Source organism: Heloderma suspectum, chromosome 4 (assembly GCF_057233095.1).
Source record: "Heloderma suspectum isolate Gila_16-S chromosome 4, 16-S_ref, whole genome shotgun sequence".
Lineage (NCBI taxonomy): Eukaryota > Metazoa > Chordata > Lepidosauria > Squamata > Helodermatidae > Heloderma > Heloderma suspectum.
Genome location: NC_139461.1, coordinates 214,835,822 through 214,848,025, shown reverse-complemented (window position 1 = coordinate 214,848,025; position 12,204 = coordinate 214,835,822). Strand labels below are relative to the sequence as shown.

The window sequence follows — 12,204 nt, the reverse complement described above, 5'->3', positions numbered from 1 at the left end:
GGAGGACAAAAGAGGGTGGAGATTGGCATCAAATTTGCATGTGCAAATGTATATGTATACATGCACATTTAGAAATAACGACTATAATTTACATAAAAATACAATGCATTCCACCTTAATGGAGAGACCTTGTGGTGAGGCGACCTGTGTGCCTGCTCAGTCTGTGGTCCACGATTAGGTGCTAACTTTATCTTTAAATCAAACTTGGACTGGGCAGCCCTTCAAACAGACGATACCTTCAAACAGAGGGCTGTCCTCTGCAAAGTAGGACATATGGCTCCTAGTTTGCTCCTGAGTGACCCACTAGAAGGGGCTTTTCTGAGTAACAAACGGGCCATTGAACCAGGTCCGGTTTCAGGAAGTGGAAAGGTTGAGCATTGGCTGGGAAAGATTGACCCAGGATCAATAAAGTGTGTACCGCGCCAATAGAAGTGCTGTTTTCACTTTGTATGGGCCATCCAGAAAGATCAAAGGGAAAATGAGACAAATTAACCATAGCTCTGCCAAATTAAGGGAACTCACTGAGGGTGCCTTATCCAAGAGCAACCCCCACCGCACCGCAGCCAAATCCTGAAGCCAGCACTGAATCAGACTTTGCAGGTAACGTGCAGTCCTGGCCTCAACCAGGAACTAGATAACTTTATTTATTTTATTTTTATTTAAAACATGTCTTCCCCACCCTATATCATTAAGATCTCAGGGCGGCATACAGATAAATCAATTTAAACAGTATAAAACAATAAATAATTTAAACACCTAAAACATATTAAACTATTAAACAAGCTAAACGCACTTAAAATCTAAAACACTAAAACAGTTAAAACAATGTGCTAGGGAATGCATTTAGCCCTCAAAGGCTTTGGTAAAAAGCCACATTTTTACTTGGCGCTGAAACGACACCAATGTCTGTGCCAATCGGGCCTCCAAGGGGAGGGTATTCCACAACCTGGGAACCACAGCAGAGAAGGCCCTCTCCCACATCCCACCATAGTATATGTCTCATACTGGTGGGGCGCAGAGGAGGGCCTGTCCAACTGATCTCAGTTCTCGGGCAGGCACATATAGGGAGAGGCGCTCCCTCAAATATCGAGGTCCCAAGCCGCTTAGGGCTTTAAATGTCATCACCAAAACCTTGAATTCTGACCAGAAGCATATTAGCAGCCAGTGCAATTCCTTTAAAACTGGTGTTATATGGTTTTTATGGTGTGTTCCAGTCAGCAGTCTAGCTGCTGCATTTTGCACTAGCTGCAACTTCAGAGTCGTCTTCAAGGGTAGCCCCACGTGAAGTGCATTGCAACAGTCTAATCGGGGAGTTACCAGCGCATCTACTACTGTGGCTAGGTTATCCCTATAACTTCAATTATTCATTGTGATGTTTGGTGCCAGACCCTAGTGATCAAACTTGCCTGCTGCTCTTGTGGACTGGGAACAAGAGAAAGTTTGTTTATGCCATTTGTGAGGAGAGATAGGACTGATCAGAATTTGGGATACCAGAGGAGGAGAGTGCAGCAACAGCACGGGTCAGCATTTTGTTGTTACTTCGGGTTTTTTGGAAGACTTTCAAGGATGTTATTAATCTCAGGAAATTGCAACCAGGGAATGCTGTGATTTCTGAAAAGGCCCATTCTGCTAGGAAAATGGGTTTGCAGCAGTAATTTAAAAAAAAAAATGCTATGTGTTATTTCAGTTTTGGGTAATTTAAAAAATCTTTCAGTTTTGTGTTACTCCAATTTTACATACCAGAAGTAATTTTATAGAAATATGTACCATGCCATCTAAGGCTGGAATCCTCACACTTATCTGGGAGTAAGTCCTATTGAACTCAGTGGGATATCTGAGTAAACTTGCATAGGTTTGTTCCCTAAGGCTGCAATCCTATGCTCACTTATTTGTGAGCAACCCCCATTGAACACAGTTACTTCTGAGTAAACAAGAATAGTGCTGCAGTTTGCTAAGTCTTCCTTCTCTTATTATACACAGCTGTACAGCAACATATGCCCTCACCCGGCGCCAGCTTGTCTGGCTAAAAGGGGGGGGGCCATTGCGGGTGGGTGGGGTGACATGACGCAGGGGCCTTTGATTGGTGCACCCCAGTGGCACCACCATGCAAGGAGGGGCAGGCTGAGTTGTCTTAAACTCAGCCCCCTTCTCAAACTCAGCTCTCTGGCTCAACGCAGCTCCCTCCCACCCTCCCCTAAGCAGTGTGGGTTTATTACCGGTTGCCCTTTGGGAATCATGTAAGAATTTTTTGGCTCACAGTTTGATTGGCCTATTACTGTGTGTCTTTTTTGCCTACGTCACACTGTTTTGCGGGTCGAGTGTGTCCTGTAAGGGAATATGGTCTTTATCATCGGTCACATTCCAGTTGGCGGCTAGGACGGGCAAAACAGGAAAGTAGGGATGGTGTGCATACAGAGGCACCTTATGGTGACAGGTGACGCCTGAGGGCCCCCCGAACGGGTTGTGCGGCTCGGCGGGGGGATAAGGGTTGCCTGGGAGACCAACCCTACTCACTCACCCAGGTGTTTCGCGGCACCGGGTTGGGGGTGACACCGGAAGGTCTACCTCCCCCAGAAGGGGCAGTCCGGAGGGATGGCGAGATCACTGCCACCCCTCAGGCTGGGTATGTTTTCGCCCAGGAAGTGCCAGCTAGCCGCTGACACAGTTAGATGCCCGTCCTAGTTACCCCTTTGCAGCTATTTCAATAAATGTGGCCCAATTTTCAACCCAAGCTTGTTGTCTGTGTCTTCTTTAACCCACCTCCGCTCGCAATTCTCCTCCTGAGACAACAAAGAAACTGCTATTTCCAGAACTATTATAACAACCCTTGAGCTTTATTTCTCAATGGCTGAAAGTTACTCCCTAAGGCTGATATACTCACAAAGTTTTGTGTCTCTCTCCATGTCCACAGGGGAGTCTGAATATTGAGACCTAACTCCGCTTTCCAGCTGAAGGAAAAAAAAAATGCTGAGGCTTTGTAATGGTGATTGACAATTTCATTTTTAAGCTGTTTATCAGTTTACACTCTGCCCATCAGGTACCAAAAGAACATGACAACTCTTGTCAGTTAAACAAAAGATCTGGATGACAGCATTTCAGTGGAATATTTTCCCCCCATCTCACACTCCCTGCATCAATACTGATAAAACAATTCCATTCATTATTCCAAAAATGAAATAAAATAATAAAAATCTGGATGAGATCCTGACAGGTTAGATGAATATTGAAAAATAACAAAAACTGCACCTGATCCCATTTCTTCAGCACTTTCCAAATAACCTGTCGAGATTCATTACCAATCTTTTTGTTTGTTGAAGACAATAAGCCAAACGTGGTCATTCTGTCGATGGAAGCGAGTCTCCCACCTGCTGCAGATCCTTCATAATGTAGGACAATTCTTTCTCAAAATGCAAACGTGACGTTACACACACACTCATACACATAACTATACTCAAAAGGCAACAGTCCCCCTTGACTTTGATCTAACTTTATAATCACAGAATCAGGAGGAGCAAAAGATACCCAGTTTAGCCTTCTTCTTCACCAAAAAAAAGCAAGACCACAACCAGGCCTACCTAGCCAGGGTCAGCTCAGTCATACAGGCAGTCTGGCCAGGTGTCCTAGTTTACAGAAGACAGACCTCTATTCTGGAGGTGTCCTCTGTTTGAAGAGGGGTCCTGTTCAAGTCTGGTTTAAAGTCAAAGGAGGGAGCACAGGGGCCTTGAAGTTGCCCATCAACAGTTAATATGAGGACAGCAGACTGAGCAGGTGCACAGGTCACTTAGACTTCTCTCTGGTGAGATGGATTGTATCTTCATTAAAATTATAGTTATTTCTAGTTGCACCTATAGATATTCAAATGTTATGCAAATTGGTGTCCTCTTTTGTACTCTTTTTTTCATGATACTTTTCCTCTTTTTGGTGATGCATTAAGTGGCCACCCTACTACGCAGCTGCCTTGGGTAGCACAATTAATAGGGGTCCAGCTATACCAGCTCTCCACATGAAATGAGTGCACACCAAAATCTTCAGTAACACTGCAGGTGGAAGCCCATGGAGCATTATGCCAGGACAGCAAAAAAAATCTTCAGCTATACATTCACAGGTGTATATTGACTCCATACACGCTTCTTAAGGATCAAATCAAGTTCCCTTATCTCCTGCACCTTCTGCAGGAAGGTCGGTGTTGTAGCATTGCTCTTTTGTTGAACACTTAATGTACACTTTTATAAGGAGGGAATTTCTATTTTGCACAGGCAGCATATAAATAAACGGCCAGAGCATGTCTCCAACAAATCATTTACTAAACAAAGTTGAGCCTGTTCACTCAAAGCCATGACTAATGACATTGGTAAGTGCATTTCCTCTTCTTCACTCCCAGCTGCTGAATGAAGCAGCACAGATCAGCAGGCATAATGCGAGTCTTCATCTCAGCCGCAACGAAGAGTTAAATGCACTGCTGCCTGCCTCCTTCGTACAAGCTAGGCATGGCTTTCCATCCAATTCGTCTATTCTTTAGGTCTCCCTTTTGAAAATTAAAGACTTCTCATGAATATATATATATATATAGAGAGAGAGAGAGAAAGTCAGGTTTCTTTTAGCCCCCACTTCAACGCTGAGAGTAAACACAGACGAGAGGCTTCTGTTTACAGCTTTTAATCCATTACTTTACAGGGTCATACAGATGCAAATTCTCAGTGACTCTCAGTTTACAAAGGAATGCCTTCAGGTGATTCAAAAGGTAATTACCAGAGTTGCCAGCTGCTGTTTGAAGAGGAAGGCGGTTTCACTAGCCTAACTTAAAGGGGGGAGGTCTCTCTCTCTCTCTCTCTCTCTCTCTCTCTCTCTGCCTCTAAGCGCAGCTTTTCACGCAAAGCCAATCAGGTAGACCATCTAAGTTCCACCCTGGCCTTCTCTCTCTTTGCTCTGTGCGTGTGTCTCGCATCTATTAGGTCAGACTCCCCAAACCCTGCCTCCTGTTTGCTGCATCTCACGGGTGTGTGTGTGAAGAGGGACCCACATCCTCAGCCAGCTGGATGTTTATAATCTGAGAAGCTGGCCTAGTCATGTCTGGACTAGCCTGGGAAAACACCTCCCCCATGTCTGGCGGTTCTCCTTCAGAATCTGAACTGCTATCGCACTCCCTGCACTCAAAAACACTCCTGACACACACAGGGAGAGAATGGTTTAGATACATCTTCCCTAAATTATTTTCTAACATGGTTTATTTATTTAGGGCACAATCCTATGCATTTTTAGTCAGAAGAAACATAGAGAGTTATAAGATTTTCTTCTGTCTAAACATGCATAGTCATGCCTCTTAAACTTAATTTTGAGATTTTGTTTGAGGTTTCTATTTATTTATTTATTTATTTATTTATTGCATTTATATCCCACCTTTTTTCCTCTTTAAGGAACCCAAGGCAGCATACATAGTCCTCCTTCTCCTCCTTGTTTTGGATGTCTGTCTTATGAAGGAGTTTTTAGCCAGATCTAAACATGTCTAAACATGCATAGGATTGCACTCTAGTTTGGATCCAGAATCATTCCTCCACCTGCATAAGGGTACCATTGACAGAATGGGACTTCTGCATCTTCTCCTCCCTTGCCCCAGAGTTTCCTCCGACCAGCACTTTGAATGATAATACTGCTATCATTTTTTTTTACCATTGCTACTTACTATTTATATAGTGCCTTACAGTCTTCAGAGTGCTTCTTATGCTGACCTTAATCCAGCTAAAGTTAGTTGTGACTAAATCCTATAGCAACTGTTGAAACAAGTTAGTCACAGAAGAAACTTCAATGCCATTCTTTTCAATGGGCCTTAACTGAATAACTTCAGTTGGATTGGGGCCACTAGTGGAGATATTTTATCTAATGGATAAAAGTAGGTTGAAAATAAATCAGTCCATGAACAAATAATGCTGCTTTGTCAAAGGGTAAACCACACTGGATCTTTATTTTGTCATAACAGTAATAAACAGATAACATTGTTCAGGAGGCAGCAACTCAATCCATCCCAAAGAAAAAGAAATGCAAGAAAGCAAAGTGGCTGTCTGATGAGGCTTTACAAGTAGCTGAGGAAAGAAGAGAAGCGAAAAGCAAGGGAGAAAGGGGAAGATATATCCAACTGAATGCAGAGTTCCAGAGAAGCAAGGAGAGACAAGAAGGTCTTTTTAAATGAACAATGCAAAGAAATCGAAGAAAACAGAATGGGAAAGACTAGAGATCTTTTCAAGAAAATCGGAGATCTGAAGGGAATGTTTTGTGCAAAGACCGGCATGATAAAGGACAAAGAAGGCAGGGACCTAACAGAAGCAGATGAGATTAAGAAGAGGTGGAAAGAATACACAGAAGAACTATACAGGAAAGATCTGAATGTCCCTGATAGCCATGATAGTGCGCTCACTGAACTGGAGCCGGACATCCTAGAGAGTGAAGTCAAGTGGGCCTTAGGAAGCATTACTAACAACAAAGCTAGCGGAGATGACAGTATTCCAGCTGAGCTATTTAAAATCCTAAAAGACGATGCTGTTAAAGTGCTGCACTCAATATGCCAGCAAATTTGGAACACTCAGCAGTGGCCACAAGACTGGAAAAGGTCAGTTTACATACCAATTCCAAAGAAGGACAATGCCAAAGAGTGTTCAAACTACCGTACAATTACGCTCATTTCACATGCCAGCAAAGTAATGCTCAAAATCCTACAAGCTAGGCTTCAGCAGTATGTGAACTGAGAACTACCGGAAGTACAAGCTGGGTTTCGAAGAGGCAGAGGAACTAGAGATCAAATGGCCAACATTTGCTGGATCATGGAGAAAGCAAGAGAATTCCAGAAAAACGTCTATTTCTGCTTCATTGACTATGCTAAAGCCTTTGATTGTGTGGATCACAACAAACTCTGGCAAATTCTGAAAGAGATGGGGGTACCAGACCATCTTACCTGTCTCCTGAGAAACCTGTACGAGGGTCAAGAAGCAACAGTAAGAACCAGACATGGAACAACCGATTGGTTCCAAATTGGGAAAGGAGTACGACAAGGCTGCATATTGTCTCCCTGCTTATTTAACTTATATGCAGAGTACATCATGAGAAACGCTGGGTTGGATGAATCACAGGTCGGAATTAAGATTGCCGGGAGAATTATCAACAACCCAGATATGCAGATGATACCACCCTAATGGCAGAAAGCGAAGAGGATCTAAAGAGCCTCTTGTTGAGGGTGAAAGAGAAGAGTGCAAAAGCTGGTTTGAAACTCAACATTAAAAAAATGAAGATCATGGCATCTGGCCCCATCACTTCCTGGCCTATGGAAGGGGAAGAAATGGAAGCAGTGACAGATTTTATTTTCTTGGGCTCCAAGATCACCGCAGATGGTGACTGTAGCCATGAAATTAAAAGACGCTTGCTCCTTAGGAGGAAAGCTATGGCAAACCTAGACAGCATAGTAAGAAGCAGAGACATCACCTTGCCGACAAAGGTCCGTCTAATCAAAGCTATGGTTTTCCCAGTAGTAACATATGGCTGTGAGAGCTGGACTATAAGGACGGCTGAGCGCCAAAGAATTGATGCTTTCGAACTGTGGTGCTGGAGAAGACTCTTACGAGTCCCCTGGACTGCAAGGAGGTCAAATCAGTCAATCTTAAAGGAAATCAACCCTGAGTGCTCATTGGAAGAATAGATACTGAAGCTGAAGCTCAAATATTTTGGCCACCTAATGCAAAGAGAAAACTCTCTGGAAAAGACCCTGATGCTGGGAAAGACTGAAGGCAAAAGGAGAAGGGGACAGCAGAGGATGAGATGGCTAGATAGCATCACTGATGCAATGAATATGGACTTGAGCACGCTCCGGGAGAGAGCGCAGGACTGGAAGGCCTGGCATGCTATGGTCCATGGGGTCACAAAGAGTCGGACATGACTGAACGACTGAACAACAACATACCCACTCCTCAGTCCTGGAAAAAAAATATTGGAACCTGGTTGAGGGAAAAGAGTATGGACTCTTCTGGCACATTCTGCTGTGCTGGGCCTTCCCAGAGTAATGGCCAACCTCTTCTTGCCCCAAAGAAGTAGCAGGAGCAGGTCCTGTGTTCATATCTGTTGCCAGACATGGATATCACACTTCTGTGGTTTTCTTGGGTCAAAGCAATGGGAGGAGCCTTAGCAGTGAATTTATTATATCTCTTCTTTGTATATTTGCTAGGGATGTTTTTGATGTTGTGGGGTGCAATACGTCAGGACCACCTGAAAGCAACTATTGCTCTATAATAGCACATCAACGGGTTCTCAGGGCCAAAACAGACATTGCTTTAGAGATGTAGCTAGAAGCTACATAGTTTACCCCAGTTCTCTCTAGAGTAGGTACAGGTCCCCTGATCCAGATCAGGACCCTAAAATGGGAGATGGGGGGGCTTTAACCTCCCCCCCCTACAATGGGAGCAATCCCAATTGGGACCCCAGTGCCTGCAATTTCTATTGCAAAATAGTGGTCTATTTCCATTACAGATCACTATTTTACAATAGAAATGGTAGGTGTGGGGTCCCAGGCCCGTACTGGGGAAGGAGGAAATGATTATTAAATCCCCTCTGTTCCCTGTGCTAAAATCCCAATCTGGACTGGGCCCTCTAAATCTAGCCAGCTACATCTATAAAGTCATGGTTGTTTTGGCCCTAAATGAGCTGCTTTGCAGTGTGTGTGTGTGTGTGTGTGTGTGTATATATATATATATATATTTATATATATATAAATCCATATATATATATATGGATTTGCTTACTTTCTATACATCTGTGTGAGGTGCTAAGATGAAATGCTTCAGTTCCAGCAATTCAAGGTGGTAAAGTTGAAAGAAGGCAGTAGAGCTGCATTATAAGTGTTGGAGAGGTGCATGAGACCTAGTTCTGGTCTGTAGCCAGTAGTCATGGAGCCAGGTCTTGCAGAGACACAGCTAGCACTCCTTTATGCTGATGTAATCTGCCATCTCCTTCAGAAGTCCCTGTTCCTTGAATTTATGTACAATCCTCACAGTAGTTGGTGGGGATGGGGATTAATTTTGTCAACAGTATATTGTTCCCTGTTGTAAAATACAAGGAATTTTGAGGTTACTTGGTTTCGAATGGGCAATTAAGACCCACTAGCCTTACAAAAGACCTGCTCCTAGTGGAGATGAAAATGACCAGGACTGGTTTGTTGACTTTGAGATAAACTGTTCCTCCATGTTGCTAGGACAAGAAACTCCTGGAAAATCTTGAGCTGGCGTATGTGTGTATGTGTGTTACTCCATATTCCTTTGTAGTAAGGAAGCATGAAGGATGTTGGCTTTGATAAGGATGGTCTAGGGCAGAGGTGGGGAACCTAAGGCTGGGGGGGGGGGCAAATCCATCCCTCCATGATTCCACAGGTCTCCATACCTCCTTCTCCTGACCCCACCATCGTTTCCCCAACAACCAACTGTTTGGTGGTTTGCTGGATTTCGTGCAGTTTTTCCCCATTTTAAAAGGTTTAAATGCTTTTCCTAAGACATAATTACTGTCTTAAGAGCTTCAAGCTACAATATGCTGATAGTTATGGTATTTTGGCCTTGCCCCTTCAGCCCACTGGAGTTTGACCCCCACAAGAACTTCTCTGGGATTGATTTTGGCTGTTGGACTGGAAGAGGTTCTGCACTCTTGATTTAGTTGAACTGGTTAGTTTGCTGTAACACATTTTGATGGCCTTGTAGGCCCCTTCCAACCCTACTATTCTATGATTCTATGATTTATAAAGAGGTACCCAGGTTAATTGGACAGCAGATTTTTTAAAAATGGTTCTGTATTTTTAACACAAGATCTTAAAAAAAAAGCAAAAACAAAAAATGAACAAACAAAAACCCTGGCTGGTGGGCATCATATTGGAAGAGAGATTCCTTCTTCTCTCACATAGTCAGTGGGATATTTCTTCTGAGATAGTGCTTACTAGGGGTGTTCCAAGGTGTTAAGGAGGGCTACTCACGTGCTTATTGGAGCATGTGTGAGCATCATCTACAAATAAGGAACCTATGCTTTTTTTCTTCAGAAGAATTTTTGTTTTCTTCATTGTCCTGGCTAGGCTAGATGCTCAGGAGAAGGAGCCTGTAGAATGTGCACTCAGAAATGGTTCAATATCAGGCAGAGAGAAATCAAGTCCGACAAAACACAGTCAGGTCCAGGAGAGCAGATTCAGCAAGGTGAGGAATTGTCAGTACCCTGGACAGCATAGTATAGGGGTCAATGGTTGGAATGTTTCCTCACAGGGAAACTGCAAGGGACTGCAAGCAACTGAGGCCTTCAAAAGGCTGGCAGGCCCAGAATTTTCAGAGTCGCCATCCCTCACTGGATGACAGCTGTAGCCCCTAAAGGGCTCATGGTTATTTTTGTAGCCTCATGCTCCTATGTGGCTGAAGGACAGGAGAAGCTGAGGTTGAGGGAAGGGCTGCATCCTCAGGTCTGGAAGGCACATGAGGCGGTGAGGCTTCTGCCTGAAATGGGATAACTGGCTCATTGGACTCTCAGTCCTCCTTGGGGTGCTGGTGAGCTTGGGGAAATATGCATTCATATACAAATCCATTCAAATTTAACTACTAAATTGCATTAAAGTCATATGCTTATGTTGTTAACATTTCTTTTAGCGTAGTGACACCTATAACTAAATAAATTAATGTTGATTTGGCTATGGCAATGTAATGAATACTGATAAAGTGCATCCAATAGATGTCAGCATTGTGCTGTTATAGGCCAGATAGAGAGAGGGAGAGAGACTCCCTACCTTCCATTCTGAATGGGTCATAAATATTCCATATGAAATATACTGAGATGTAAAATAGCAGGTGCAGCAAATTTGTAGTGAGGATACAGTTAATGGGTGAAAGATTCAATATTCCATTTACTGAGCAAACAACTGTATATAAAAACTCCATCTGTAGCTCTTTATGTATTTCAGGAAGGGGGGTTAATACACGATTTACTTTTTTAAAAAACCCCTGATATCTTTGTTTTAAGATGGTTTTATACAATTACGTGACAACATATTTGCAAGCCCTTGCTAAAAATGTAAATATTTCATTTGAGTAATTTTAGGTTCCATCTGCATATTTTACAACAAGAAAACATCTGTAGCAAGTAGCAACACCTCCCCAGCTAACAGTTACATTGATTTTCTATGTTGTGCCTTCCCACACTCAGATCTCTGACCCCACGTTTCTTTACTCACTCTAGTCAAGATTACCTTTTGAATCTTCCATCAACATTGCCTTTAAAACAAAGACATCTAAAAAAAGAAGTCACTGTAATATACTTGCACAACCTTGCTTCCGGTACCTGTTCGTTTGTTTGCTATGTATGTCTAACCTTAACTTTTACCATGAATATTTGAAGTATATATATTAACACAGCATTAACACTCTCATACAATTCCACCTGAAGTCACTATAGTTATTGCAATTCAAAAGCTTTTGTAACTGAGGATTCCCATTATCATATTTGTCACTGCTGCTTTCCAGGAGGTGTGGCATTGTTTTATTAATGCAGGAAAATGCAGCCTATATGCTACTTTCTAAGATAACACTGAAGCTGAAAAACCAATTAACAGTTGGCTCAAATACACAGATAGCATAAGTAGACACAAGTCTGTTGAAATCCGTCACAAAGCTATGCCATGTATCTTAAATTAAAGATGATGGGATCTGCAATAAATTATACACATAAAGCTGTGTAGACTGGATGCCAACAGAGAGCTGTCTCAACATAATGTCTGGCAAGCCCTTAGGACTTAAGCATGTCTCAAGCAGTGAGTGTCTGCATTGGTTTATTCACCAGCGATTCCAAAATCTTTAGCCAGCTTTCCTCTTCTCTGTATGACATTACTAGAAAATCAATTGCCTAATACCTTATTTCTGCTGCATGTCTACTAACAATGAACTTGTGAATCCTAAATGCTATTCTGGTTTGTATAATACAATGTAATATGTTTTAATTCCTTAGAAAAAGACAAGAAAACCTGTAGGGTTACATTTAAAGGTTACATGTTGTTAAGGCTCATGGACACCGAAATGCCATTACAAGATGGGGGATACTTGGGTCAACAATACTACAAACGAGAAGGATCTTGGAATTGTTGTCAATCACAAGCTGACTATGAGTCAACAATGTGGTTTGGCTGCAAAAAAGGCAAATGCTATTTTGGGCTGC

At 42.7% G+C, this 12,204-nt stretch overlaps 1 pseudogene; it reads right to left on the bottom strand.

Annotated features, from left to right (window-relative positions):
- Positions 1-843: 843 nt before the first annotated feature.
- LOC146348047 (uncharacterized) lies at positions 844-3,339 on the bottom strand (annotated as a pseudogene).
- Between the last annotated feature and the right edge of the window lie 8,865 nt (positions 3,340-12,204).